This window comes from Cavia porcellus, unplaced genomic scaffold (genome assembly GCF_034190915.1).
Source record: "Cavia porcellus strain 051 isolate PalLab524CR breed Dunkin Hartley unplaced genomic scaffold, mCavPor4.1 scaffold_35, whole genome shotgun sequence".
Classification (NCBI taxonomy): Eukaryota; Metazoa; Chordata; class Mammalia; order Rodentia; family Caviidae; genus Cavia; species Cavia porcellus.
In genome coordinates, this window is record NW_026947518.1 from 2,812,909 (window position 1) to 2,839,512 (window position 26,604).

General features: G+C 32.0%; 1 long non-coding RNA gene across 1 annotated transcript in view; it reads left to right on the top strand.

The window, feature by feature from the left end:
• Positions 1–26,604, top strand: part of LOC134474702 (uncharacterized) — a 74,275-nt gene that overhangs the window by 22,448 nt on the left and 25,223 nt on the right. Inside the window, exon 2 of the long non-coding RNA XR_010045578.1 lies at positions 66–26,604. This exon is cut by the window's right edge and continues 25,223 nt beyond it. This is a non-coding gene — a long non-coding RNA (uncharacterized LOC134474702). The remainder of the gene's footprint in view (positions 1–65) is intronic.

Genomic DNA, 26,604 nt, shown 5'->3' on the forward strand with positions numbered 1-26,604 from the left:
GCCAGCATACAGCATGGGGGAGGGAAGGCAGCATGCTTTTTTTTTCCTTTTTTGCTCTTTCCCAGTTGGTGTTTGGGGTGGCCATGAATGACTCTCCTTCAGCCACTCCACCCTGCCTTGGAACCAGTTGAGTATGGACTGAAATCTCCAAAAAACTTTCAGATAAGTAAACCTTCCCTTGCTTCACTTGGATGTCAGGTATTTTGTCTCAACAATCAGAGAAAAGTAATCAGGACACCTCCTCTTGCTCTATGAACTGCTCCATTTTGCTTATTGATAATTTCTTCTCTTGTTATTCAAAAAATCAGAGACACATCTATCACAGTTTTTAGATACTTGGTATTTAATATAAGACCAACTGTCTTTAAATATGGATGATTTTTTTTCTTACTATCTGTGCTTATGATAGTTTTAACTTCTTTGAGCTTTCAGTTTCAATATATTAATTGGTAATGTGGAGTTAGTAATAGAATTTTTATTTTAGAAAATAGGTTTCAAATAGTCAATAAATTAATGCAGGTAAAGTATGTTTAATTAAATGTTAGAGAAATTATTCAAAGTTGACAGCTAAAATTAATAATTACAATATAGGATTTAAATACAAGACTCAGCTGAAATTCTAAGACCAGGAACAGTATGTAGATGCCAAGAGCAGCACATCTTCAAATGAAGTATTGGAGGCAGTGATGAACTAGGACACACATGCCACAGCAGGCTCTTTGTATCACTACAAGCTCCAAAAGGTTCATCACCACTATGCTAGACCATTCCCTTGGAAACTTATAGTGAAAGTTTTCAGGCTATCTTCTCAGCATTAGAGATGCACCTTTCCAACTCTTATGTTTTATTAGTAAATGTTTATGATGCATAATGGATACATTTCATCCTGCAGAGTCATTACATGTATATACCCACATCAGGAACCTTTTCATTTCTCTTTTCCCCCACTCTCCTCCGCCTTCCTTCATCCATTGATCCTCTTCCCATCTGCAAGGTATCTACCTCCCCATTTCCTGTGATCCTTTATTTTGCTCTTTGAATTATTTGTTCTTTGAATTTCTCATGTAAAACATGTGAGGCTCAAGCTTTCATGACGGAATTATTTCATTAGTTTTGTGGTTTCAAGGTATATCTTTTCTTACAAATGACTCAAATTTATCCTGTTTTATGCCTGAGTAGTAGTCCGATAGATCGATAGATCCATTGATTGAGCTGTCATTCATGATTGAATTCTGACGATTGGAAGGAATTGCATTTTGTGGGTGAAAAAATGTTTTACAGCAGAGAATACCTAGGAAGTGAATCAAATGTTAATTTAACATCATTCACTATAATTATAGAAACATGTTATGTTGGAGCTTTTGGTGCGCTGAAACAGGAAAAAAAAAAGGCAGATTCAAGGTTTTACCACAAAGAAGCTCCTTGGCTGGATACAAAATCAATACTCAAAAATCAATAGCATTTCTATACAGTAACAACAAAATCACAGAGAAATGAGAGAAGTCACACCCTTCACAATAGCAACTAAAAAAATGAAATACTGAGGAGTTATTCTCATGAAAGAAGAGAAAGATCTATATAAGGAAAATTATAATACACTGAAAAAAAGAATTTGAAGAGGATCTCAGAAAATGGAAAGACTTCCCTTGCTAATGGATAGGAAGAATATATATTGTGAAAATGGCCATTCTCCCAATACTATTATACATATTCAATGCAATCCCAATAAAAATACCATCAAAAAGATCTCAAAAAATCACTCCTAAAATTCATCTGGCACCAGAAGAGACCTACAATAACAGAGACAGTTCTAAGCACCAAAGGCAAGGCAGGAGGCATCATAATCCCTGACTTGAAGTTATACTACAAATCAACCTTAGTGAAATCAATATGGTACTAGAATAAAAACAGAGCTGAAGATCAATGCAATAGACTGGAAGATACAACCACAACTACAAACACACTCAAATATCTTATCTTTGATTAAAGGGGCCAAACAGGTTCACTGGATGAATGACAGTCTCTTTAATAAATGGTGTTGGAAAAACTGGCTCTCCATATGCCAAAAACTAAAACTAGACCCATGCCTGTGGCCAAATACTAAATTAAAATCTAAATGGATCAAATATCTGAATATTAAAGCAGAAACACTAAATCTATTAGAAAACAATTTGGGTAAAAACCTTGAAGACACAGGGATAAGTAGAGAATTCATGAATAGGAATCAAACTGCACGGGAAATACTTCCCAGAATCAATAACTGGGATCATGTCTTATTATAAAGTTTCTGCATGTCAAAAGAAATCTCTAGCATAGTGAAAAGAAAACCTATAAACTGGGAGACAATCCTAGTGAACTGTCCCTCAGATGAAGGACTTCTGTCTAAAACATATAAAGAATTTTAAAAAATCAGACCACCAAAATTCAAGGATCTAATCCAAAAATGGACATCTGAGATTCTCAGATGAAGAAATACAAATGGCAAATAAATACATGAAAAAAATGTTCATTATCATTACTCCTTAGAGAAATGCAAATTAAAAGCACACTAAGATTCCATCACACTCCAGAAAGAATTGCCAGGATAAAGGAAACTACCAATAACACATGCTGAAGAGGCTGAAGGGAAAAAGGAACTCTTCTGCACTGTTGGTGGGTGTGTAGACTGGTGCAACATTTATGGAGGTCAGTCTGGAGATTTCCCAGAAAGTTGGGATTGGAAGTCCTATTTGTTACAGCTATTCCACTTCTAGGCATATTCCCAGAAGAACTGAAAACATCATACCACAGTGATATATGTGCACCCATGTTTGTAGCAGCACAATTTGTAATAGCCAGATCTTGGAAACAACCTATGTGTCCATCAACTGAGGAATGGATAAAAAAGCTGTGGTATTTTTATACAATGGAGTACTACTTGGCTATAAAGAATGATCACATTGAGATATTTATAAATAAATGGGCACAGCTTGAGACCATTCTCATAAGTGAAATAAATCAAGCTCACATGTATAAACACTGAAGAGTTTTCCTAGTGTAAGAAATGGTAAGAATACATAAAAGTATGTGGTAAACATGATTCCCCATTATATTGCTTTGAAGCCTTAAAATGTTCTCATTAATTAGTTACGATGGTTTCATTCTGGGTTTATATTAGTGGCTGTGATGGTATGAACAGCTATTTTGAAGAAAACAGGACATGATAATAGCTGGTGATGATTTAATATCATCTTGTTTTGAAGTCCCACCAAGCTTATGTTCTTCTGTCTCCATAGGTTTTTATCACATTGTATCTTACTGGATTTTATTATATGTGATAGGTATAAACAAAAATTATTATAGACAAGGAGATAATATCATAACCATTGTTCATTTTCTGTTAGTTGGTTCTGAATACCCTGTAATACTTTCATTCTCTTAAATGGCTTCACACTGTCTTTTTATGTTTGATACTATAGTATATGAAGGTATACTCAAATATTTCAAGGAAAGAGACACTATGGTAGCTAATGTTATGTCGGATTGTCTTGTGGTGAAACACTATGTTGCCTAAATTGTTCTTTTCTGACCTGTGTTATTATGCCCTCTTTTATCTTAATCTTTTTTACAATTAAAAATGCAAATAAAACTAGAAATACATTTTCTATATCTAAGTTATGAATTCTTAAGAGAGGCACTGTCCTGGATCATCTAGAGAGTCTTGCCTGAAGTGCTCATTTGGCTTCTTGGGTGTACGATGTACTCTGGGAGCTGAGGAGAGAGAAAAAAAAAAAAAAACAACAACAACCAGAAGAGGTGATGAATTTAATAGAACCTAAGTCTCTCAGCCAAAGAACTTCTCTGAGTGGCCATTGCAGGGAGAGCCACCTTTGGCCATCTTCTAATCCTGAAAGGCATCAAATACTAATCAAGACTACAGTAGTGAGGAAGCACCATCTACTTAACCACTCACTTAAGCAGCTAATTTTGGTAAGTCAGAAATTGTAGCCAGGGAATGGCAGGTAAAGAAGAAAATCTCAATACACATCCATTCCTCTCATCCTGGTTTCCAGATCTTAAGCAAAATCAGAGGAGATAGAGGAGAGAACTGCAAAGTTATGTGAAGTTTGGTTGTTTTCTGGAACTAAAAATCCATGTGTTTTTAATATGATATTATCTGATTAAAAAATGGGTTAAATTAATGATGCTGCCTGTAATTTCATTGGAATACAGGATAAAACTAGTTCAAAAATATTGTTTAAATTGGTAGGAGCAAAAAATAAAATTAAAAATATACTAAATAAATTAACATTTAAAATAAATTAAAATAATATGCATGCCAAAAATTTAAAAATAATTAGGGTAGTCAAATATGGCTTTAATAACTATGTGATCTCAGGCAAGTGTCATTTCAACCAGTGGATTCTTGTATTGAATAAATTTGATAAAACTTTTTATATTTCCTGTTACATTATCTTATAAAATTAATAAAAATATGCAATTTTCAGTCAACTGTATTTAAATAATTGAACTGATAAGTGGTTAAGAAAGTCTTTATAAATAAATGCATATTATCAGATTGCAATTGTGTTTACTGACCCAGCATTTTAAACCTAAGTTTCATCATTACTCCTGATAATACAGTAGGAATATTGTATTGTAAAGTCTTACATTTTAGAGCCATTGTGGAGCAAGTGCACTGTTAGTCTTTGAGAAACACCAGAAAAATTCATTTTCCTCAACAGGAATCTAATACTACATTAGACAATGGGAAGAATTTTTTCAATTAGAAAGGGTACAAGAGATGAGGGATGAGGGAGGAAAAGAAGGGAAAAGAGATTTTTAAATAAAGAGTTGAAAGAAAAAACAGAAATAGAGTTTTTGCAGTTATGCAGGGGAAAAAGGGTAGGATAGGGGAGAGGAAGGGTCAAAAGAATTAAGATGTGTTACCTGATGCACAAATTCTCCCTAAGGAATGTGATCACTCTGTACTATAAATGTGTACTAATGGAAGAGGAAAGTCAGGCGCTAAAAATAGAATGCTCAGTGAAGTTTAATATTCAGAATGGGATAAATTGAAATTATCTCTTTAAATCACTCTGTTTTACTAGTTTAAGTCCATTTACTGAGTGTTCCAGATGCCTTGTTTGCCACAGTTTTACCTAATTTAGTATAGCAATTTTAAACATAGCTTGTTTATGTGTCCCAAAACAACTTCTAATCTGAGATGGTTTGGTCCCCATGAACCTGTTGTCTTCAGTCCCGTATTTCTTTGAGTATGTTGTGTGGTTCATGACTTTAAAGATATGGACTTAATAGATGATTGACGAAGGTGATGAAGAACAGGCAGATAATTGTTGGTATCTTGCACCAGTATCTCAACTAACTTTCATTGAATAGTTAGGCAAAATTATTTACTTAACAGACTTTTAAGTGTTCTATGAAGTCCCAGAAGACTGGAATATAGGATATATCAGATAATTGCTATTCATCTCCTTGTCAAATAAGTACATATTACTAATTATTGTCACTGTGATTTATTTGATTAGAAAAAACACTTTTCATAGAAAGAATATGAAATCTGGGCTCTGTAGGAACATTTATATTTCCTTCTGTGTACAACTTATTCCTGTATGTAGCATAGGCATGGCATCAACACTTCATATCTACAAGTCAATAATAATAAATAAAATGTTCAATATTTTGTCATTTTTAATGAAAAGTCAACTGGATAGGAACTGTGTAAAAGACAATCTTGTAATATCAAGGAGAAAGTGTCAAATCAGTAAGATTCCTAAGTTTAACTTAAAAATGTATTGATTTCTATATTTATTTATAAATGCTTTCAAATACCATTTAATGTTGCTTTTCTTAGTCATTATCAAGCCCTAGTGTCCATAATTCACTGATTATTTTGTGTATCAATATTTTGTGTACTCCATGTTTTATTCTATTCTGGATAGATGATACCTAGTGTTCATAGTTTTTTTTTTTATATTGAGGGTATTTTATAGCTCAATGTAATATATGATTCATACATTAGATACTTCCTTGTGTGCCCATTGAAAGTTATATTGTTTAAAGTACTGAAGCTCCTGAATCATGTTTCAATAGTTTTTTTTTTTTCTTCCATGATTAGGATTTCAAAGTTATTATTGTGGCATGCCAGTGCATTAATTCTGTTATTTCCTTTGCGCAATATTATATGGAAGTACAAAATACTTTTATAATTTATTGTTTTTGGACCAGTTAATTTATAATCATGGCACCTGAATTATTCCTTCGATGTACTGTTCTCAATGCTTTCCTGCTGTTCAACATAGAATATAGTTTTTGTTAGTATGTTCTGAGCTAATCATTTTATTTTATTGTTTTTGTAACCAACTTTATTAGAGTTACTTTATGGTGGTGTTGGTCCAATATGAAAATATTTCATCTCATCTTTATAGTTTTTCAAGATAGTGTCTATTCCTTCCTAACTTGGTTTTAAATGTTTTTGTTTTTATTTTATGAAACAATAAAATAAAATTTCATCAAAAATAATAAAGAATAACAAAATAATAATTAAATAACAATAGTGTATCATTCCCTTCAAAGTAGTTACCAGAGTACAAGTCATCAACAAAAAGTATTCTGTCTTACAAAGAGAGAAGATAGCCATTTTAAATCCATATTTTAATCCATGTTTTGAATAAGAATATAGTTCTATATAGCACTAAATACACACATATGTATTTGTATATAGTGCTGTATATGTGGTTAATACAAATTCCATAGCTTTTCATTTTCATTTTGCAGTTCCATTCAATTTCTTGCTTTCTAAAAAATACTTGTAAGAACAGTTGTAGGTTTACTGTAAAATTGAAAAGCTGCTGTTAATTTTATAAACAATCTTGGAGAAAAGTGTATGGAGTAAAAATATAATGTAGCTATTAAGGAAATTTGTCTATCAAAACAGTTTTGCAAATAAATATGGACTTCATCATAAATATTCATGTTTTATATAGTTTGATGTAGCACATAAATAAAATTATCCATATCATTTGGGTATAAATTACTAAAGGTTCTATAAGAAATCACATTTAGAAAACCAGGCTTGGTGAGGCATGCCTGTAATCCCAGGACTTGGATGACTGAGTCAGGAGAATTATCACAAGTTTGAGGCCAACCTGGGCTCTATAGTGAGTTCATAACAAAATATTGTCTCAAAAAATTACATTTAGATTATGACATAAATAGTGACTCAGATATTGCTTGGAGGGTTGGTGAGGCAGGAGTATTTTAGGTAGAAGGGAGTATTATGAGGGACTTTATGGAAAGGTTAAAGGGCAAAGTGAATTTAAGGATTTGCTAGCATTTAAGAATGTGTATGATTAAGGTAACCATTGTTGATTTTCCTATTGTCTTATTTTGAAGACCTGTAATGCTTTCATTATTTTGTTTTGAACGATTTTATACTTTTTTGTCATTTTTGAGTTCATTTGTGTGTGAAGATATGGACTGCTATTTTGAAGAAAACAAGAGGCATTATGATAGCTGCTGCTGATTTCTTATTGTCTTGTTTTGAAATCCTGTGTTGTTTGCATTGTTTTGTTCTGCTCTGCTTTATTCTGTTTTGTTTTGTTCCATTTTCTTTAAAAAATTAAAAAGAGTGATACATTGAATTTAATGGGTTGATGAGATCAAAGGATGTCTAGTTCAGTAAGAGAGGGGATGGGTAGACAAGTTCACAAAAGACACGTGAAGGGTTATTCTTGTACTTTCTACTTTCTGGAGCCTGCCCACTCTTGTTGGCTTGACTGCCTTACTCTATGTTCAAGGCTAAGAGTGTGTAGGCTTGAAAAGAAAAAAAAAAGAATAGAAAGAAGAGAAGAGAGAGGAGGAGAGGTGAGGGGAGGGAGGAGAGGAGCGGAAAAAATGGCAAGTCTAGGCCTTGAAATGCATCTCTCTATGTCTTTCTCCTGAAGTAACATCTTCTGACTTTCTGTCTCTTGTATTTATTATACCATGTGCCCCTCCATGTGATAAGGAATAATCTCGCTATTTGATGGTTAGCTAATTTGCAACCTTATTTCATACACAGCTTTAGTTTCCCTGTACTGTAATCAAGTATTCACAGGTCTCTTGGATTAGGACGTGAGCAGCTTTGGAGTGTGGCCTTGTTCTCCCTACAACATCCAGTCTAAAAAACTTAGATTCATTGTGTACAGTGAAGGATACATGCAGCAAGGGTGTCACTATTGTTTGAATATGTTCTCTTCAAAATTTAAGCTTTCTCAACATTGTACTCTAAAGAGGTTGTGCTTTGAAGAGTTGATTAGGCCTTGAAGCTCATCCCATATAAATCAGTTAAGGTTTCCTTACAAATGATCTAACTGAGGATATTGTTTCTGTTTTGTTCGCCTTCCATCACATGAGAAAGTAGGGAAACCCTATCCAGATTATAATGATTTGACTGTGAATTTTCTACCCTTCAGAATTGTGCAAAATAATTTTCCACTTTTTTTTGTCTTTTTCCTTTTATCGTTACAGGGGATCAAACTCACTACTGCCTGCTTGCACAGCAGGCACTTATGCCACTGAGCTAAATTCCCAGCCCCAATTTTCCACTTTTTAAAGCTTCCCAGCCTCTGGTGTTCTTATTTAGTAGCACAAAATAAAGTAACACATATGGGATACTAGTTCATCATTGCAGTACTCAAGCAGATACTGTGTGCAAGTAACTGAATCAGGAGATCAGGAGATGATGCACACTGACAGGAGAATAGTGAGTTCAGACGTGGATGTGTTAATTCTGCAGGGGTTGTGAACTGTGCCTAAAGTATAAGAGAGTGGAATGAGGGAGAGATACTGTTTTGGAAGTTGACAGTAAAGTAAAAAGTAGATTTCTAAAAATATATAATGAATATTCTTTAAAATATGATAGTTTTTGGGTTTTAAATATTGATTGGTTAGAAGAAAACTTAAGATAGATTACTTGGAATATCAATGATTTTAAGTTTTAAAACTATTAGTCAATAAAAATAAGGAGTGCAGTGTGTTTACCATTCAAAATGGCAGACAAAGTCAGAAACTATCTGGCCTGCTAATTGTGAATTTTGTTCCTAAAGATTTATATTCTTCCTGAAATCATCCAGAAGATTTGTGAATGTCATTCTCTGTCCTTGTTCGACACTGTATAGAATCAGCCATACAATGTGACAGTCCTTGGGGAGAAAAAATACATATATTTTATAGTTGAAGTAAATTTTAACATGAAACAATTTTTTTTCCAAAATTCGAAATTTAGCTGATATAAGGCTATAACATGAGACACTGTAACATGTCCTATAACCAGTGTACAAAATGCTGAATTTACGATTTGACAGTGTGTTCATTTGAAAAATGATCCTTTAATTAGAAATAATTTTTGATGTTACTTCAGCATTATTCAAATGTGAAAGCTTTAAAATGAGTAGATAAAATTCTCAAATAAAATGAGATCAAGAGCACTTTTATAAAGCAAACAAGGTCACTCTTTTCCAGTAATGTAATACTCGGCGAGAAATCCTTGATCTCTAATTTGCTCTCTCCACTGGACTTACCTGCTGAAAAGAAGGTTCCCTGGGGAGACACATCATCAGTGACTAAATTGACCTTCACATGTATGGACTGGTCTTCTCTATGCCTGATTAACGGATAAGTGTTCTGAAGTATGACATTCCTCAGTGGAGGGATAGTATCTGAACTTGGCGTGACAGCTGGGGAAACAGTTTGGATTTTGATGACTTAAAGGCTTCTCAGCATTATACATTTCTTCCCATAATTCATGTCCTATATAATCAGCAATAAGAAAACTGATCAATATCTTATGAAAGCCTGCATCTGCTTCCTTATGCTTAATTATACTTGAGAAACTCATGGTGAATAAAATATTCTCCATTTGCCTAAGTGTTAAAATGTCATTATCATTTCTGTTGAATTCATTTTGTATTACAAGATGTTGTTAGTAAACAATTTCACAATAGTACTTAATGACTTGCTTTCCCTACAGGATAATGATGATAAAAATGTACATTTTTATTTCATTTTTATGCCAACAATAAAGATTCTATCTGTCATTTTTTTCTGTATACTGAACTAGCATAGTTTTTGGCATGGGTCACATTTGTAAATGTTTCATTTATGAACCATTCCTCCTCCTGAATCCTTGCAGTTCAGGATTATGCCAACAAAGATAAGCTGTCTTGCGGTTCATGTGCCTCTCAATTTGACTTTGTGTTTGCTCCGACATTTCCTCAATAGTATCCAACAGGAAGTTGTTCTACATAGTTCTGATGATGTTATTTATCATGTAATTGTGCTAAAAGCTGTTTAATATATAAATGACAACTGATTATCTTTGTCTTTACTTTTTTCTTGCGCATTTATCTCACTATAGACTGTTCTGTTCCATAGGCAATTTTATGCACCAAGTTACTCAGTAAAGGTGAATTTAGCTATTCAGAGGACAACCCACATCCTTTAGGAAGTTGGTGATCATGAAATTATGGTCAAAGTGTTAGAAAATTACCTTTTTATTTAAATTATTTTTATAGCATCACCAGAGAATGTATGATAATGTATGAATAGGTTATCAGGTTTCATTTCCTGGTCATGAACGGTTAAATCTGACTATTCAGAGTTTAGGTAGTTGCTTTAGAGAACAGTCTTCACTAATGGCAGTTCCACCACCCTACCCCCAATTTTAGGGACCAGTGGAGGCAGGTTATTGGAATCAGTGGCAGACAGGGAATGGGAGAATCTAAGAAAATGCCTTGAATTTAGATATTTATCGAAGATTCCTTGAGTGGATAAATTAACAAGAGAAAATAAAAGGAAAAGACAACCAATGCATTAATTATGTCCCATGACACAAACTTCTTTTTGTTAGGGTACTGATGGTTGAATCCAGGATGCTGTGTATTCTCTGCCACTGAACTTAACTTCTTTTTAAAAATTTTGATATCAAGTCTTACTAAATTTCCCTTGCTGGTCTTATATTTGTGATCTAAGGATCTTCTGCATCCCAGATAGCTGGGAAAATAAGTATGTGGCACCATATTTGGCTGTATGCAAACTTTTGGTTATTAGTCTTATTTTCATACGTGGTTGTTTTATCAAAGTAAAGCAGCTAACAAGATGACATCCTGTTGATGAGTAGGGAAGGCCAGACACTAAAACTTGATTATTCACTTTAGGCCACAGTGACTTCTTAGTTATTGGAATAAGAATTATTCTTGATGAGGGTTATAAAAAACAAATTATTGGAATCAAGTATAGAACCCAGATTCAGATAGAAGAAATAATCTAAACAGTGAATAGTTTCTTGAGACATGGTACAGTTGCAGCTTTAGTAATTACCACTCAGTATATTTCTATGAAAGGTTGCTTACCTATTGGAATTTTAGGAATAGCATGTAACAGTTCTAAGTTGCTGTAACACAAGATACCATTATCAATTTATATTTTACTTGGTTGAATAAATGCATGAATAAATGAAGCAGAGAAAAGGAGAAATTAGTAATAATAAACATATCTATGTAGTATTTGAGTTATTTTCCTCATATGATAGGTGTTTAAATGGGGCAGCCAGTAAGTGGGACAATAATTAGATGCACAGGATTTGGACTGAGAAAATACAGCCCGAGGGCACTGCATGCTAAAGGGGTTGGGAGCATGTTGGAGCATAAAAAAGGACTCCAAACAGTAAAGAAGATGGGTGCCTTTTCACAGAGCATTCTTTACACAAAAACAAATGTCTATTTTGATTTGATTTTACTTACAGGCTACTTTGCCTGTTACCTATAACTCAGATCATTTGTAAATAGCTCGACAATCTTCATTACAAACCAAGTGTGATGTCCATTGACATTTCAAGTACCTGTTTTCCTGCTTCCCTCCAATGCTTTTTCAATATTTTGTGAAGAATTTTTTCCGCAAGATATGAGATTCCTGTCCTTGCTCATTTCCATTGACTGCTTTAAATTCATTCATTTATTCACATTATTCAACACACACACACACACACACACACACACACACACACACACACACCTGCTGTTGAGGAGCTCAAACTATGTGGACAGGAATAATTTTAAATGAGTAAATGTAGTTTTAGCAGTGCTAACTTCTGATAATATGTAGTCTACTCTGTTTAAGCACTGTCTCTAGACAAATCCAGTAATTTTTTTTTCTACTTGGGAGTATTTGGGAACCTATTTTACAGGTGGAGAATTATGTCCTATCCTATCAACTCTGGAATGGATTTCTGCTATTTGTTCACTTCTTAGCACTTATATGGAGACTAAAATAAGTGATCTAATTATTGACACTCGATAGGGGTGTTGATGTGATGGTGGATGTCTGCCCTTTTAGGATAGCATAATTCTACACAATCTACAAAATAGCTTCAGGCTTTCCTTGCCTGCACTTCCAAATATATATACATTTGAATCCATCTTTTTATTTCTATATTTGATTAAACTATGCTATGGAATTGACACAATATCCTTCTAGTGGAAATTAGATAAAATGACCACCAGTACTGTTTGAAGGTAGACATAGTGTCTTACAAGCTTTTTTTGTCCACCATTGGCTACTACAGAGCCTTCAATTTAGTCATATCAAAATATATTAGATACATGCAAGTAACATTTCTTGTCCTCCATGTACCCACTAAGGGCAGTTGGAATTTATTGCCAATAAGTACATGTAAGAGTAACCAAGAAAAAAGTAACTCAGGGGTAGAAATTTCCTTCCATATTCAAGGGGAAAAACAGACATTTATTCATTGAATTCTTTCCTAAATTCTAGTATATTCTTTCCTACTTTTTTTTCCTTTTTCATTTTTATTGGTACCGGGGACCGAACTCATGACTGCCTGCTTGCAAGGCAAGTGCTTATGCCGTTGAGCTAAATCCCCAGCCCCTATTCTTTCCTTCTAATATAAAGCCACTGTGTTTCTTTTTCGAGGTTTCCATAGCTTTTATGTTTCTTTCATTATATGGAAATTGTTTTGAATGAGGATGCCCATTATATGTAAGACCTTTAATTATGTAGTTATAATATTTTAATCAGAGATGTGAAAACTATGATTTAATAGTATTTTAGGCTTTACGCTTCATGGTACTATTTTTAAAAGGGAAAGTGTTCAAAGCCCATGAAGGACATAGAGAGAGGGAGATGTAAGAGAGGATAGAACTAGAAATAGAAAGGAAAGGGGCATCTTTGATGCTGTGGAAGCAATGGGGAGCAGGTTCAATGATCTGGGCTGAATAAAGCACCTCTGCATGAGATATGAAGATCTCATGACATTTATTAAATATAAGAGTGATGAATTTAAGAGTAAAGCAAATAATCTTTTCTACTTATGTAAACTGTATAACTGAAACAATGCAAATAATTCAGTTCTTAGCAAAACCTAACTAACCTAATTATAGTCAGAGTGCTGAAGCTATCAAAGAGGAAGAATAATACATTGCTTTTAATTGAGTAGGCCAGACTCTCCCTTGTTTTGTTATTTTCTAGCCAATAACTCAGTAGTTTTATGGAAAGTCACAACTTCTCAGGTGACTCACTGTTAAGTCTTAGAAACCCAGATGTGAACAGGTAGCTGCATTACCCTCAGTAAGTCAGATCGACACCTGGGTTATCCTTTGATTTCTGGCAATGACAGGTTATAGGAAGGACTATAAAGGGCAATCAGGTAAAAGTTTCGTGCAAGATAACCACACAGAGGTGCTTGGATAGAAATATAAAGGTGCAGTGAGAGTGAATATTACCAGATACATTTTTTAAATAAACATTCACTGTTCATCGTTTTGATAAGGTTTTTCAATTCTTGTTCTGTAGATTTGTCTTCTAGGTACTGGTCTTTGTAATTTGTCCTAAATGTAAGTTCAATTAGATTATTCTGCAGCTTGGTTGTTTGGCTTTTGTTGTTGTTGTTGTTACTAGCAAAAACAATTCTGACCTTTTAAGTTTATTTTTCATCAACATTAAAATGGAATGGTTTATTTTGTTGAAAAGACAGAAACATATACTATCAAGAAGATACTATTTTCTAGGGAGTTATAGAGAGCTGGAGGGTATGAGATTAGAATTTCTAGACTTGATTTTTTTCTAATTGAAGAAAGTTCTTTAGCCTATGTTCTAGTAACTTGTCTTCCAAAATAATATTTTCAGACTCTCAAATTTAAAGTTTAGTTCCCATTCTTTATCATTCTCATCATAAGTATTAAAAACAAGGAAGCAACAGAATTAGGAATAGGTACAAGACAAAATGCTATCAGTGCAGTCAATAAATAAATCTTGATCTTATATCAGATAAATCTGTTTTCATTATTTTTAAGGAGGTGTGATCCTTTTTGGAAGATGCTATTCTAAAAAAGTGCACAGAGACATACTAGGGTTAAATAATACATGGTTAAAACAATCTGCACTTTTATGCAACTAAACATTGATTCTAAATCAGTATGAGGACAGATACTTATACACAATATACTGATCTCGAAGTGTTCTTTATATTTTGGCCATTCAAAAATACACAATTTTGTCAAAAGCAAATCAGTGAATTTGAGGTATTGAAAGTTTAAAGCACATTAACTACATAAACTCAGACTGTTTACAGCTCAATGTATATTATTATTAATGCATTTGTTAATATCTCTATCATGTTTTCTTTGATTTTATCTTGTCTTGATACCCAAGTATGTTCCCTTTATTTGTTTGTTAGGCTATGATAAGTGGTAGGGTGTATTATGGTCACTGAAAAGTAGACTTTAAGAAGCCTCTAAACTTACCTGTTAGCCAACTTACTGTTTAAAAACTTAGTGCTTGTTGTTACCCAATAGATTATAAACCCTGCTGGGGTTTAGAGGCTCTAAATTGAATTACTCTCTGGAAAAAATCTGTTCAAGAAAATTCCCCAAATATTATGTTATGATTTCCTGAACTTTTTAAGAATATGGGGAAATTTTAGGACTTGGTTCATGTACCAGTAATTTGATTTTTAAAACAAAATTAATCTTAATACTTTCTTGATGGGTTAATTTACTTCCTCATCTAAGTTTTCAAAATATTTCACAAGTGAAATCTCATTCTCTTTTGTTCCATTTGAATAAAGCCGGTCTGTTGTGTACCATAAATCACTGCCCTATTTTAAAACTATTATCCCTTAAGTTTAATAAAAGGATAAAGGCTTGATAAATTGTTCAAAGACAAAAATGATACTGTCCTCTTTAAACTTAGGTAGCCATTGTTTCATCTATAATACAGTGTTATCAAAGATCTCTACTTAAAAGGCTTTTAAAACAGTGAAATTCTCTTATCATCCTTCAAAGAATAAAGAAAACAATAATAAATTGAAAGATATTTTCAGGAAAAGTATGTTGAAACTTTTTTACAAGGGAAATTTTTTTACATAGGAAAATTTTGTGCAGTTTTCTAAGCACTCTGTGCATTATGTAGCCTATTAGGTAAAAATATGTATTTTCAAATTTTTGTTTTGATATCAACGTTTTATTTTGGTTAAATTTCTTATATGAATAAGTAGTTATAGTTTCAGTTGTACTTTTTAAAATTATGTTAATATTACTTTTTAAAACATTGCTGCTAAATTTAAGATGAAAAGGATTGGATTTTTCATTGAAGTTAGTAATGTAACTTGCTTCTCCTGCTGGGCTTTAAGTAATTTTGCATCTGGTGGGGACTAGATAACTTTTGTTTAAAACCAGCAGGAGGAGCTCTCATCTTGCTGGGTTTCACATAATTAGTGTATCTGGTAAACTTGAGTTTGTGGTGATTTTTTGTGTAACACAAGTGATAAAATTAAAATACCATATACAGTGGTATTCACAGATCTTAGGACACTCAGTTTTAGTTTAATGTCAAAGTACTATTCACTTGTCTGATGCAAATTTGAAATTTTATGCTTAGGGATTTTTAAAGGTCCTTGCTATTTAAGAAAACAAAGCACTAAGATGAGTCTTATTTCTGGTGCTACTAAGGAAAACATTGACACACACGTACACACACAAATCCCAAAAACTCTCTTCCTAAGCATCTGTATTTTTTCTAAGTACATACACATTTTCTTTTTTTGTTTTAAAATGCATACAGTTCACAGTTTATAACTGAATAATAAATAAAATAACTCATACATTAGAAAGAACAGTGTTATATAAAATAATTGATTAAATAGTTTGTATTAATTTCTATGTACAGCTAATGAAAAGGAAATTGATATCAGTACATAGTCAAGGATTCCAAATACTGTTTCCAGTGGTTCCCTTATTTTAATACCATTTGTTGGTAATAACTTTGAATAGTCTATATGAAGCTTTGATGAGAAATTTAAATTCAGACTTACAAAGACAAAATCTTAAAAAGATATAGACATGTTTCTCTTCATCTATAGAAGTAAAAATAAAGACAGTAAATAAGTTTTTATATTTGATCTTAAAGTAAGAGCAACATTTTTTTAAAACAACACTTTAAAAAAGTTTGGTGTGTGAAAGTTAAAAGTAGTGATATTTCTTGAAATCCAAACATATCACTTTGTGATGTCAAGGAAAACTATATAACACCTCTGAGCCTGAATTTTCCCATCTATAATTTGAGAAATGAGGATAGAGACAGACAGACAGACAGACAGACACAGACTCAGAAGTGGAAAAATAAATAGCATGATTAAATAATGGGTGCAGGTCTTAAATGAACATCTTTGCATAGAAACATGCAAGTGGCTAATTGTAAAGATCCTCAGCATTAAGTCTCCAGAGATATGCAAATCAAAAACAATGAAATATCAGATGACCCTGTTAGGACAGCTATTGTCAAAAATTTAAGAGTTACCAAGTGTTGGCAGCAATATGAAGGAGAAAGAACAAGCCTTTTTAACTTTTTAACACAGTATTAATTAGCACAGCTATTACATAAAACAGCACTGAGTGGCTCCAAAATATATAGAACCACCATGTATGATCTGGTTATTACATTTCAGGATATATACTCAGAAGAAGTTAAATCAGGATCTGAGATATTTATACTTCATGTTCTTTGCAGCGTTATTCACAATAAAAATGATAGGAAAACAGATGTCATCAAATTAAATGGATAAATAAACTTTGGTAGGCAAACAATGGAATCTTATCCTGCCTTTAAAAGAATAAAATTCTGTTCCATTGACAATATGGGTGGACTTGGAGAATATTATGCTAAATTAAGTAAGCTAGTCAGGAAAGAACACATACAGCAAGAATTTATTTAGATAAAGTGTCTTGAATAGACTTAGAATCTGAGAGCAAAATCGTGGTTGGCAGGGCCTGAGGGAGGAAGGAGAAAATGAGGAGATACTGTTTATGATACAAAGTTTCAAATATGGGAAGTAAATAAATTCAAGAAATATGTTTCCCCAGTAGACATTGATATCTCTTTGCTATTTTCCTACATTAGCAATACAGTATATGTAATTTAAAAATTTATTGTGGGTATCACTTATATGAAATGTTTTTCTAAACAACAAAAAGGACCTGAAAACAAACAAAAAATGAAGATGAGGAAACATTTGGAGGAGGTAGATATGTTTATTATTTTAGATGTGGCAGTGGTTTAATGAATGCACATGTGTGTCCAAACTCTTCAAATTTTATACATTATGTACAGTGTCTTGTATATCAACCATACCTTAATAAAGCTCTTTTTAAACTAAATAAAGTTTTTCAATGATTATAAATATGGAATGAATGTATAGACAACAACCACATTAAAGGAAATTTAGATTCTTACTAAAATAGAGAAAAATCATTGTTCTTTATAAAAACCAGATAAAGTAGGATGATAAAATAAGGGTGTTTTTCAATTTAAGTATTCATTTTAAGTGTATTTTAAGTGATACAGAAAAATATAACAGTTGTTCCTATCCAGTTGCTAGCGTATAATATTTTAATACATTATTCAATCTTTAAGTCAGATTAACAAATTTGTCTCATTAAAATTTTTATTCTATAATGAAAGCATTGAAAACCTTTCTTGTAGCCTTTTAAAATGTACAGAACATTGTTGACATTTAGTAGTTCATCTGCAGTAGTGCATCAAGACTTCTTTCTCGTGTCTGAGTATAATTTAGTTCCTGTTTTTAATCCGCCTTTTCTCATTTCTTCTCCGCATACTTCTGTGGCCTCTGGTAGCCACTGTTTTACTCTCAACTTCTCTAGATTGGGTTTTGAGATTCTGTATATGAGTGAGTTTATGAGACACTCATGCTTCTCTACCTGGCATTTTTCATTCTACCCTGTTACCACACGGGACTTCATTATTTCCTGGGGCTGAGCAGTATTTGTGTATGCATATTGCATCATTTTATCCAGTTTATCAAATGCTTCCATTTCTTGACGATTGTGAATAGTGTTAAAATGAGCACAGGCAAGCATATGTATCTTTGATATACAGGTTTCATAACGATTTGTTTGAAATGGAAACAATGATGGAGCATTTTGGGGATTAAAGAAGAATGTACATAGACATTCATTGTACAATGATTGAGAATCAGTATTGTCACTTTTACTGCTGGTTAGGGAACTGGGGAAGTATTTCATGCACTGGGGAAGTAAAAATGCACTCATAATTAAAGTTCCATTTTAGAGTAACAAAGTACATACTGATATTACAGACTTCTGCATTATTTAAAATACTTTATCCCACAGCTTAAAAAGAATTTCTATTCAATAACAAAATAGAGCTTTTTTTCATAGTTGTTATAATGATGTACTCAGGTTTTTCTCTAATTTGTGGAATTATTTATGTTGCACTGAATGAACCCAGATTGTGTATGTGTGTGTGTGTGTGTGTGTGTGTGTGTGTGTGTGTGTATGTTGCTTATATCCTACCTTTCCTGAACTTTATTTTTGTTACATCTAATGTATTTAATTTTATGTTCAGATGGAGTAAATTGAACTATAAAGATAAACTTTTTAAAAACTATAGCCTTTGATTTCTCCTTTTATTTCTTTCTGTGATTTTAACAGCCTTGGAAAACCATTAGCAAGATATATTAATTCATTAGGAGTAGCAAATGGTGTACTACATTCATTCATTCTTCTTCATTTATTAACTAGAGTATTTCTATAAGAGAAATGTCCTTCATTAACTATTTTGTTAAGCAGAAATAGTTTGTACAGAGAAAGCAAAATGCATGTTTTGTTCTTCTCATTTTCTTTACCAGTTTTAAAAGTAATGTTTTTCTAACATTCTGCAAAAGATACCATGAGATATCTACTAACATTTGCATGTGTGAATTTAAGTATATTTTAAAGTTTAAGATTTCAGTCACTACCTTCATCTAAGATCAACTTATTTGTTAGTGTAGCCCTTTGAAAATTCATTCCCATCTGCTTTTGTTTTGTCCCTAGCAGACATTGATACCTCTTTGCTATTTTGCTGATATTAGGCCTATAAAAGACCACCAGAGAATTTGGCTAACTAAATATAAAAATAACAGTAGGTTGAACAGGAATTTGATCCAGCTTCTTACCTACTAATTTAAAGGAAATAAAGTAAATGATAAAGAATGTTTAATGGTATCTCATGTAATACAAAACGTTCTAGTTTTTTCTCTTTCATAGAAAATAAACTTTTTAAATGTTAAAAGTGATGATTTATTGTTTTTCTTTAAGGAAAATTAATTTTAAAATAATGAGATACTGTGTGGCATGTCTGTTAGAAGGAGTTTAAAATACTAGACAATCAGCCTGATATGTGGAGAAACTGCTGTTGGGAAAATAACATTTCATACCATTTGGGAATTCATTTTGAAAGATAGTTCTAGAAATAAGTATTTTGCATATAATCCAGGAATCATACTCCTAATTATTTCCCCTGGAGTAATAAGAGCCTTAAGTTCATATAAAAACCTACAAGGGAAAGTTTACTATGACTTTATATGCAAGTGGTACTTGAAAAAAAAATATGTGAGTGTTTAAATTTAAAGAAATTACAGTGAAAGACCCATCACCATTGATGTCCCTTAAAATACCCTCTCCCCCATTTTTTAAAAATTTTATTTAAAGGAGAAAAAATAAACAGAACAGTATAAGGGTAAAAGTAATACAGAATCAAAAAACAATAAAAAATCACTAGTTAATAGATAACATATTGCCATCTTAGAAATAGTTGTTCAAGTTACAGGATTAAACCATACAAGGTGGACATTCAAACAGTGAGACTGTAAACAGTTGTGTTCAGTGATCCAACAAAAACTTAGTAATATGGTCATCTATCTTAACACCCCTAAACGCACTTGCAGTTGTATCCTTTAGAGCACTTTTTTACCTCTCTTTTTTACAACATTTACACATTTTTCCTCTCCCCCATTTTGAACAGACGTATTCTATCATTCTTGCCATTTTCTGAAATAGTCCAGCAAGTCCTCTTTCATGAGTGTCTTTGGAGGAGTGACTGACCGTAGAGTAAATGCTGCTGCCAGGTGCCATCTGTGGGAGTCAGATTCATGAAAACACTACCTTGTGTTCATAACCACTTTATTCATCAGACCTGGTCCAGTGCAAAATCTGACTTACCATCAAAGACAAAATGGCCATGGAAGATAACCATTTTAAATTGACTCAGGACATCCGGCCAACCATGATAGCACAACTGTGATACTCACAAAAGAGGACTTTTGAAACTGGTAAGAATGAAGAGGAAATATTTTTGAGGGTGAATAAAGGCAGCACATCATTTACTGTAAAGTTATTTTAAATTTAAACACATATATTAAGTGACTCACATGTTTATCAACTAGCAAATCCCGTACACTAAAATAATTTCAGCAATAAAATGTAATTATTACGGGCTGGGGATTTAGCTCAGCGGCATAAGCACCTGCCTTGCAAGCAGGCAGTCGTGAGTTCAATCCCCAATACCGATAAAAAGGAAAAAGACCAAAAAAAGTAATTATTAGTGCTTCTGAAGCAGTAAAAATGGTTCTCAGATGCATTATACCTGAAAGAAACCAAATTCAAAAGAATACATGGTAAATTGTTTCTGCATTTGATATTTAGGAAAAGTCAGCTCGAGGGCAGAATTTAGATTAGTCATTGTCTGATGATGGGAAGGAAAATGGATCACTGTAGAGGGCCACAAGGAACATTTAAGGGAGATTGAGAGTATTTTATAGCTTGATCATAGCCATAGCTTACAAAGATGTGGAGATTTTGTCACAGTACATAGAAATATACCTTTAACATACTGAACACACTTCAGTCTACCTGAAAAATATAATAAGAAATTTTTAAAAGCAATCTCATTGTAATGTAGAGCAGTATTTTGATTTTGGTTTCTGGGGAATTAATAAAACATTAAAAGTATTTGATGACATTAAGTAATTGCTATCTGTGTTAATGTACTAAAAGTAATTCTAGCATAAATCTTTATTTTAGAAATACACACATGGTGACAGTTTCACAGAGTAAATGATTTGACTACTGAAATTTGCTTCAAAAAGTCTTGCACTGGGAGAGTAGCTATGGATGAAATAAATAGAACATAAATTGGTGTTTAATAAAATGATAATGAGTTGTGATTTTAAAAACTATTTTCTCCTAAAACATTTGAGAATTTTCTACATAAAATTTAATTGAAAAAATATAGTTGAGTTTTACCAGTTTGAATATTCAGTAATGAGTATACAGCGTTTACCACAGAAATTTAATACTAGGTGCATCTTTTATAACATGTCCCTGAAATACATTACAGTGGCTCAATTAAGTAGAACTACAAAATTCTTGTAGACAAAAAAACAGGTGGTAAATAATGAACTAACAATGGCATTTTTCAAAACTGCACTTAAAGAATCCTTCCTCATTGCAAGGTGAACCGAACCCAATAATGAGCTACATAAGCATTGTCTCCTCAGGGTGTAGCCCGTTGCCTGCCCTACCTTGTGCCTGTGATCCAGCGCTGGAAAAAGTATAGAGCTGCTAAATTTTGATAGTTACATATTTTTCTACTGTAAACATAGCAAAAATACTCCTGGCTCATCTCTGTCTTTCTAGATTTGTTTCTGTCCTCCTACTTTGCCAGTATAATCCCCACTCCTATTTCAGACTCCAGAGGAATTTTTAAAAATCGTCTATCTGTCTGTCTGTCATCACATCTGATTGAAGACCATCTTGTTCTCGCCTAGCTCAGGTTTAATCTTCTTTGTGAATTCTTCCAGATTTGCATTTCAACCTTGGCTTAATCGCCAGTGTATTTTATAATTGTCCATTTTATCATTTAATATAGTTTATTCTTGTTATTTGTTTAGTTGATATTTTTGGACCAGATGATGGTTACTCTAGGTTAGTGAAAGAAAGGGGTATAGCTTTAATTTTGCTTTTCCATCTTTTAGCAAACAGTATATTACCTATTATTTGCAGTAATGGCATCTGCTCTTGAGCATAGTGTTCTTTTCATAAGTGTTTTCATACTTCCTGTTTATTAATGCACATTTAATAATATTAGAAAGAAACCTTTTAAGTGTTTTTTTTTATTAATGTTGACGGAAAAGACTATTAAAATAGGAAAATAAGCAAAGTTGAATATTTCCTCAGTTTAAAGTTAATATTAGTTTTAAGAATCTGTTAGTAAAAATGATTCTTTAAATTGTATCATTTAGCTATTTTACTCAGCATTGTTAAACCTAAATGCATTTGAAATTATCACCATGCATTTTATCATGACGCAATGCTGTCATTATGTACACATATTTCATACATATGGAAAAAATTTTAAATACTATAACTTGTGAATGTGATGAATAAGATATTAATGATTATTGATGATTTAAATAATAAGTATTATAATACATTAATTATTCAAATAATTTAATGTATTTTTTAGTTGAGAAATTCATGCAAGCTTTATCTGTTCACTTTCAGTTGTGTTGCTTGATACAACTACTGTGCTGGGTAAACTAGGATGGAAGACATATCCATTAAATGGGGTGATTTTAAGTACGTGAAAATTCTCATCCTCATTAGGTTTTAGGACTTGGGATAAATGAAATAACAGATTTTTGGTACTCTTTTATATCCTTTTTGGTATAAAGTTTAAAATCATGTGAAAAAGATTAAACTATAAATGACAAGTTGATGGGACTTACATGTAAACATTCTGTTTTCTTCTATATTATAGTAACTGTTGTGTTTTACACATAGTAATGTTAGAATTCTGCTTATACAAATTTTCCTCAGAAATAAATTTTGATATGTAATATCAGGACACTTTTCTTTATAAATGTTACACACAGTAATTATGAATTTGGAAAAATAAAACTAAGTTTTATAAGCAGATTGTAAAAATATTAACAATTTGGATTTTAATACACTAGGACTCTACTAAAATAGTATTTTAATTTGGCAGAAAGATACTTTATGGTTAGGTTTTTGTTAACTGGAAATAGTTGCTTTTCAAAGCTTACAAAAATGTATAATTTTTGTAATACTGTTTTCCAGAAAGTAACATTTAACTATGATAGTACTTGAATTTTTATGTTTTATCTTTTCTGCAGCTTTTAATAATACTTTTTTATATCAACCTAAAATGAAAGAGCTCTTTTGAAGATTTTTAGGTTTTTTTTTTCTATTTAAAAATATTCAGTGATAAAAACAGATGTTTTCTGCTACATCTCTTTTAACCTTTTCTCTTGGAAATTGTATTTTCATATCATATTCTTTGTTTATATTATTTACCTTGTTTCTTGTAGTATATCTCCAAATTTAAATCTGGAAATTAGATATGATTTTAACTTTTTAATCATTTTACTAAACTGTTGTTTGAATTTAATATTTTAATCAAAAGTTATTCATTAAATGTGCATTTTTAAAAATCCTATGAAGAGTTGAATCTTCCTCTCTTTAACACTTAATTGCTTTAGATTTATTTTATATTCTATGATTTTATTATTTTTTATTTTCTTTTTTCTAGTAGATAGTTCATTAAACTATCTCTGAAAAATAACCTTTTAATGTAAGATGTGATTTTTTCCTTTTTTATGAAAATTAGTAACCACCAATATGTAGTGTTTGTCATTATGAAGTTAATGAATCTTTTATGTTGTATACTCTTTCAATATCTATATAACTTGAAAAAAATATGTATTTATATATATTCTCAGTAAACAAAACAATTTCTAGGTTCTTATCCAATAAGTAGATAGTTCAGAGCTCCTATTTTTTGTTTACTAAAAATAGATAAAATTTTACCACTGGCTTCATAGTATCATAGATAAAAATCATTTGTGGGGGAAAAAGCTTTTGATCTTCTCTGCTAATTATGTGCATGTTGATTAAGCTTTATTTCATAGAAAACTGGTAGCCAGGAGAGGCATACACTTACAGCCACAGGTGAGATTGCTGCTGTCAGTCTGGTTTTGATTTTTTTCCTAAACTACTTTTAATGTGTTATGGAGAGATAGGGCAGAATTGTTTGAGGAAGTGTCGCTTTTGCTACAGTTTTCTGTTTGAAAGACACAGTCCCTATCATTTCACATTTTATCTTTAGCAATGGTCCTTTGAAGTATGCCTTACTTCTGTTTCTCCAGTGGAGAATCCCAGTTATTAAAAAAAAATAACGTAAAATACCAACAGATATTTCGTGTTTTATACTAACAATAGCTAAGTAGTGAATAATAAATTCTCGTGCTAAGATAATTCTGACTCATGTGGGTGTACTTTTCACTTTTGTGTTATATTTGACTAATTTAGATTTTTCCCATTGATAATTTTAATGGTAGTGTAAAATACACAGTTTGGGCACTGCATGTTAATATTACCAGAAGGAAAAGGAGGACTAAAGGAAAGAGAAGACTGTATTAGAAAATAAATGACAAAATAAAGGAAAATGTGATCAAAATTTATTAATTATCACATACTAGACTTTGCTTCAAACATTTTACTCACATTAGTCCTATATATCAAGTGTAACTTATCCTAATTTATAGATGCAAAATATAAACTCAGATTTGTTAAATAATTTTTGCAAGGTCACAGAGCTAGGAAATAGTACAACAAAAACCCTTAGAGAGACATGCCCTAATCTCGAACACTTATGGATGGTTATTTCACAGCAAGTTATTTTTTACTTTTTCTAAGATTCTGCTCTGTAAGAATAAAGACTGATGACCTGTGAAATCAAATTATGGAGGGGAAACTAACACATGAATTCAAACATTAAAAAGTAGATTAAATACATAATTAAACTGAAGTATTGCAGATAACATGAGCTATATTACTTTTAGATTATACCCAAGAAACATATATGGGAAATTGTTAACAGTAGGAATATTTGAAAACTGGCAAACATGGACTAATTTTATAACACATGTAGATGAGGCAGTATAACCTAATCCTAACCTTAAATAAAAGGTAATAGAGAGAAATAGTATTTAAGTTATTATTTGTAATGAAGAGAATTAACTATTTAATGGAGTTTTCCTTCATGCTCCCTACAGACTAAAACAAGCAAGGAAATAATCACTAAGAAAGAACTTCAAAAGAAACTACTAAAATGCAAAAGTTAAAATAATCTAGATATAAAAGATTAAATAACTTAAAAGTCCATTGGTTATAGTCCAATAGTTTATAGTATTTAAACTATTATTGAGACACACTTTAAATTTTTTTCATTAAATGTATTTGAAGTAGCATATAGTTTTAAAATTCCCGTTTATTGACCCATGCTAATTTAAGTGGCCATTTTTAACTATTTTAGACACAACTTCAGTTGATTTATGAATATCTTGTGAGTGACAAAACTATACAATCATAGTAGAGAATTTGTAGTGTAAATTTTATCTGATGTTTCTGTGAAAATGTGTTTTCTAGGAGTATTTTAGTTGGAAATATTGTCTTAATGTAAAGACTAAAACTATTTGTACAGACCTATAGAGCACTACGTAAAACATAGGAAATTAATCCATATTTCCATAGGTCAGTCTGTGTTCTTCTACCTTTCTCTCTCCTCTCCATTTAAAGTAGCCATTTGGACAGTGGTTTCCTGCCATTGGAGTTATTTGGGTAGATATTCAGAGCATGCCTGTGAACAAAATCAACCCTGGCCATTTTATTAGGAGTTGAGCCACTCTTTTTAGTAAATTTGGAAAATAATCCTTAGCAAATAGCGTAACTTTAGGTTTCAAAAGTGAAAACAGAATATAATAATTTTCTGAAACATTTTCTTGTGTCATCAATTACTAAATAATTCATTTTAAAAAGTATTTCCTAGAACTTAATTTAGCAAAGTTGTATATTATGTTTCTTTGTGCCATGTGCCCTGTTAGTAGACTTATAAGAGATATTCTAGCCTAAAACATTCTTGGTTTATAGCAGTCAGACTATATAACAGAAAGTGTCCTCGTGTAGTTTTTTGTAATTTTTTGTGAAACAGTATTAAGAGGAAGAGTTAATCATGGTGATAGAAAATTGAGAGTGAGGAGAAAAGTAGTCACCTCCTTTTTATAAACTCTGCAACACATCTGTAAAAGAGCCACCTTTTCAGGGAAACAGAATGGCTGTCTCAAAGGTATGAAAATATGAAATGTGCACTCTTAATGTGCACTATTTG